Source organism: Tupaia chinensis, unplaced genomic scaffold, assembly GCF_000334495.1.
Source record: "Tupaia chinensis unplaced genomic scaffold, TupChi_1.0 Scaffold149383_1, whole genome shotgun sequence".
Taxonomy (NCBI): domain Eukaryota; kingdom Metazoa; phylum Chordata; class Mammalia; order Scandentia; family Tupaiidae; genus Tupaia; species Tupaia belangeri.
The window spans coordinates 2,590,607-2,596,276 of NW_006209227.1; the positions used below are offsets into that span (position 1 = coordinate 2,590,607).

The window sequence follows — 5,670 nt, forward strand, 5'->3', positions numbered from 1 at the left end:
TGTTGTGGGTTACCCCCCGCCCCCCCCCCGTCGTTCCTTTCATTGATAGAGCTTGGACTGTGATCAGTGGATTCACGTTGTGAACTCAGACCTTCCTTTCTGTGTGGGCTCTGAGTGAATGTTCATTCTTACAGTTTCTTTTTCAGAACTACCAAGAAAGCCGTCTCCCCTCATTTTCTAGACTGGCGGAGCACACGTGCCGCAAGTGACCAAGGACGTGTGTCATCTTCTAGAGTATCGAGTCCTTTCCCAGGAGTTTAGGAGAGTTCTAGAAAGACTATCTGTGCTATTTGTCACGTCTCCCTCTGAACGATTGTATTTTTTCTCCGTTCCCCCTGAGTGTCTTGAACTCACTTCTCCATGTTCCAGAGCCTTCTGGTCCAACTGATCCCTCTTCGTGGGCCCATTTCCTCTCTTTGTTCCCCAAAGCAGTGCAGGAATGACAGCAGCTCGTGCCATGTGGGGGGTGGGTTTAGCCCGGAGAACAGGATGTAGTCGTGACCAATGAAACTGGACGGAAAGTGTGCGGTGGAGCTTCTAGTAAAGGCCTTTCTGTCTTAGAAACAGATCCAAGGGTGAAATAGCCCCTTTTGTATTTCTGGAAGCTGTCATAGGATGTGATAGCTGGGGCTGTTGCTGCCATTTTGCATCCATGCAGAGAGGTATCTAGAGAGCGAGATAGAGCAGGAAGACCAGACGAACCGGGGTCCTCGGTGATGCCGCCGAATTAGCTGAGCAGAGCTAACCCGCCCGAGAGCCGCCCTCCTCTAGACTTCCTGTTTTTTGAGATAATCGATTCCAAAAATAGTTGAGTTAGAGTTTTCTGTTACCTGCTGCTAAAAGTATCTTAGCATACAAAGGTTTGAGCTGATCAAGGGGAATTTTGAAGAAGGAAGTGAAAAATTTTAAACTGAGTACCAAGTTTCACTGTACCCCAAGCCCAGAGCAATGATCTGACACAGTAGCCTTGACCCTCCGCTCTCCTGAGCTGCGGCTGTGCTGGGACTCCTCCTAGCCTACTCCAGACTTTCCCAGTGACTCGTCTTCATGTCAAACATCCTTGTGCTCAATACCTTTTTGTCCAACTTTAACTAATCACAAAACCCCATCCATATTCGAGACTCCGTGCTGTGGGAAGCCCCTCGACCACTGGCTTACTGCAGACCAATTTAGCGTCTCAGCTTTACCCTCAGGATCAAACTCAAGTCTAACCTTCATCTAATGCACGAGGTCACTTAAAGTTTTACCAAACAGAGCAGACTTTCCTCTAAGAAAATACCTTCCCCTTGTGAGAGACCTTGCATGATCTCACGTGAAAACAGCCACCCACTCTCCGCTGCCACATTCCTTTTTTAAAGAGCTCTTGGCTATAGGGTGTGTGTGCTTGCCAGAAAGACAGAGAGGGGAAAATCACTTCCCAGGGGGGTGGCCACACCGCAGTCCCTTCTCCTTCATTCTCCTCTCGGGATTTGGGGCATGCAGGCACAGATGCCTGGCATGAATTCTCAGCCGCTGGGTCCAGAACTCGAACCGTGGTTGACTGTGGGGAGTCCTACGGTGGAACCATTACGCCATCTGCTGGTCCCTCCACTGTCACGTTCTAACTCCTTGCCCTCTATTTTCTTCGCGATACCTGACTTTGTATTGCTTACTTACTTTACTGTCTATTCCAGAACTGTTCATAGCACATAGCAAGTGCTCCGTAACTATGTATTGATTCAGTTCATTCTGTGCGACCCTTAAAAAGATAGAGCTACAGGTTTCACTGAAGAGTTGGATTTGCCCCTGACTTGGGTAGTGGCATGTGGCTGGTGGTGCCATCTCATATCAGTCAGGGACAAAGCAACCCCTTGTTTACCGCAGCCTGGCTTCGGGTCAGCGCCCATGCCTTTAGACGGGAAAGAGCATGACTAGGTGCCAGCCCAATGCTCTAGTTTCCGGGAGCTGGACCTCACGTGGTTGCCTGTGTGACTGGAATCCCAGCCTTGGCAGCCTGAGAGCCACACCAGGGGCGTGTGCGTGTGTGCCCAAAATTGCCAAAGAAGGGAGAAGTGGAGGAGAGGGGGTTGCGGGGTGACCATTCTACATGGGGGGGGGTGTTTTCTCCGTCTCCCTTCTCCCTTCTCTCTGTCTCTGGCCAGCACACCTACCCTCTGGCAAAAATTTAAAGAAAAAATCATATAATCTGGGTTTCCCCTTGCTGCAGTTACTTAATTGACCCACCAGCCCTGTCGACGTCCTGCCCTTGTTCTTCAGGCCTTGGTCAATTTCCTCTGGATTCTGAGAAGGGTTCTCTTCCCCGGAGCCTGACTGCCCAGTATGGACTTCATCTCAGCATTGAGTTTTCAGTTAAGCGAGAGCCCGCCTTACCTGGCTGCTCTCCCGGTCAGCTGGTCCTCGCGTCTGCTCCCCTCTCTCCTCCCGGGCCAAGGGCAGTCGCTCGTGCCTCCTGCAGCGGCATTTGCAGAGAAGGGTCTTTCCGGGCCTTCAGGGCAAGGCCTAGCTTCCCTGGGTAAAAGGTTCATTCCCTCGAGCCTCTGTTTCCTCTTCAGAGATAGTGGGATAACAGTACTACTGCTCTCTTTTGGGGGGTTTGTTGTTGTTTAAAGAATATTTGTTTGTTTGTTCTTTCCATGAGAGAGACAGAGATGGAGACCGCCAACAGGGCTTCACGCCATGATTCCCCATCTCAGCTGGCTGGATTGTGGGCACACTCGTGCACCAGGTGTACACAGGGAGGTCTGGGATGTGAACCCGGGACCTCCCCATGTGGGCCCAGATGCATTGCCACTGTGCCACTGCCTGGTCTTCCCCCAGAGGTTTTGAAGACAAAACAACTGGTTTATGTGAAGTGCTCAGCTCAGCATCCGCCGCGTGACGCAGGATGGCTGTTTAAGGCAGGGTGAGAAGCTCGGTCCGCCCTGACCAATGGCTGGAACCACAGAAGACCTGAGAGCCCTGGGCTCGGTGGCAGCGGCCCCAGGGACTTGGAGAGGGGCTGAGTGGCCAGGACTCTGCCTGGCCCTGGGTCTGGCAGGGATTCAGGGAGGAGGTGCCAAGTCAGGCCCTTAGCCCCTGTCTGCATCAGGACCCCGCGCCTGCTCATGGGTCCTGTGTCACCTGCAAGACAGAGGCTGGGGTGGGGCAGGGCTGGTGCAGGATGTCAGAGGGAGCCCCCTGTTATGCACCGGGGCCATTCTCAGCAGCCCGTGCCTCAGCTCTGGCTCGTGAGGCCAGACACACATGCTTTGATTTAACCCTGGGAAGGGGGTCGTTCTAATTATTATTCTTATTGTCTTTCAAGAAGACAAAGGCTTGGGTGGGATAACACTGCTTGTTCAGAACGGGGTAGGGATGGCATCTGCCCCACCGTGCTGGAGTTCATGGGCCCAGGGCACCCTCGGCCTCCTCGGCTTGGCACTGCGCTGTGGAGGTGCCCAGCAGCCTGGGCTCCGGCCAAAGGTGAGGGCACCCACACCTGCTGGGGCCATGTCTGCCTGTCGGCCTTGCTTCCCCAGCCGCTGAGGTCAGCCCAGCTGGGACCCTGCAGAGTTCAGGGCATTTGAACAATTGTCCCTGAACAGGCCCAGGCAGCCCTGCTTTGAGTTGAGTCCCATTAGTGTCCCCACTGTCCTGACTACATTCCATCAGGGTTGGCGTGGCCTGGCTCAGAGACCCCCGCAGATCGCTTATTCATTCACTCACGCAGCCAGCACTCACGGGGAGCTGGGGGCACGACAGTCAACCCTGTGGACCTGCCCCTTCTTTATGGGATGTAGCACTTAGAAACACCAGTGCCAGGCAGTTTTCAAGGTGACCCCGGGACCCCAGATTTGTATATTCCTTTTCTGTCCCTTATGAAAAAGAGAGCAGGAGGAGAAAGCGAGGGGGCATCTTCAGCAGGGCTCGCTGTGTCACGACCCCCCTCGCTGGGTAACAGCAAGGTGCTGACAGGGCAGCGCTTCTTCCCGAGGCCCAGGGACTGCTCCTGTCCTCACCGTGGCCAGTTCCCAGGGACCACCCGCGTCCTTGGCTCGTGGCCTGTCCCTCCCTTTTCAAAGCCAGCAATGGCAGGCAGGTCTCTCCTTGCACCATTTCCAAGGTCAATACCTGTTTCCCTCAGGACGACCCTTGTGAGCAGAGGGGGCCACCTGGATATTCAGGATCCTCTGCCCCCCACAGGGTCAGAACTTCGCAACCTTCACTCCCCCAGGCCACAGGACATATGGTACTGGCAGGTTCTGGGGGCTAGGGTGGGGGCCCGGTGGGTCCTCCCTGCCCAGCAACTGTCTTTGCTGCTTATCGTCTTACTGATCACCTGTCCCCACCATGAGGCTGTGAGGCCCATGACAGCCAGCACCTGTCTGTCCCGCTCAGCACTCTTACCTGCAGCACCTAGGAAACACCCTAGTTTGGCCCAGCAGGTGGCATGGTGATTAAGGCGCTGGATCCTACATGGCTGACTTCACAGTTTGAATCCGGACCCATCAGCTTAAAGAACATGCTGGTTAGGGCTTGAAGGTGGTGTGATGGTTGAGGTATTGGACTCCCACATGGCCAACCATGGCTCAAGTCCTGGACCTGGTGGCTTGCTTTCTCACTTTCTCTCTCTCTCTCTCTCTCTTTCCAGTGTGCATGCATGTCCTATAGTAAATTTTAATAATAATAATAATAATAAATAAAATGAAGTAAATAATTCTTTAAAAAAATTACTGGTTGCATGTGCATGCATGTTCAAAATCCTGACAGGAAAATGCAGAAGAGATGAGGGTGGCAGCCATCCCACACGGTAGGGAGAGGGGCGGTTGATTTCTTACTTTCTGTCTCTCTTTCTCTCTCTGTCTCTGTCTCTCTTTGGCAAGCACACAATCTGTATAGCAGGGGAAAAAAAAAAAAAAACCTAAAAGAACCAAAAAGGCTCATAGAAGATACTCAATAAACATTTGCTAAAGGGTTGAACAGAAAGGTGAATGTGTAACATAGCTATGGTATTTTTTCCCCTCTAAACGGAGGGAGGTGGACTAAAGGCCGCCAACACCTTCTTGCACTAAAATCTAGACGCGCTAACACTGTGGACAGGGCTTCCTGGGATGGGGGTGTTCTGGACAGGTGTTTGGTAACCACTCTGCGGCGTCAGGCCAGCGGGTACAGTAGGAGCTGGTCTGGGCCGGAGGAGTGCAGCGCCAGGCCAGCGGGCACGGTAGGAGCTGGTCTGGGCCGGAGGAGTGCAGCAGCAGCATCAGGCAGCCCCCCAGGCTCAGCGCCCCAGGCTGGCTCCCAGGGCTGAGGACACCGTGCTAGTCCCAGCTGTCACTTCCGTCTTCTTCGAGAGTTTTACAAAAAGAAAAGAAGCGAGTGGGAAGGAAGAGCTGCTCAGGGATGTGTAATTAAGGATAAAAATATCCCTCGCAGGCTCCTGGTAGTGGCAAGGTGGGGATGCTCACCTTCCTGGGGCCACTGGGGCCACTGGCTTTTGAAGCTGGATGGCTTGTGCGGGCTTTTGGCACGGAGGAGCTTGCATAATTACACATGCCGCCTGTGCCAGGCAGTGCCCAGGACACGTGTTAGATTCCTGAGGGGGAGGAGCGTGAGCCAGCAGCACCCGAAATACACAGCCCGTGCTTGGGGAGAGGGAAAGGGGAAGTGGAACGAGTGAGTGGGGCTGCTTCC

General features: G+C 53.6%; 1 protein-coding gene and 1 pseudogene across 1 annotated transcript in view; both read left to right on the plus strand.

Annotated features, from left to right (window-relative positions):
- The window catches only part of INPP5D (inositol polyphosphate-5-phosphatase D), a 151,916-nt gene that overhangs the window by 28,329 nt on the left and 117,917 nt on the right, over window positions 1-5,670 (plus strand). The gene's annotated exons all lie outside the window — the stretch shown is intronic.
- LOC114006648 (uncharacterized) lies at window positions 1,781-1,902 on the plus strand (annotated as a pseudogene).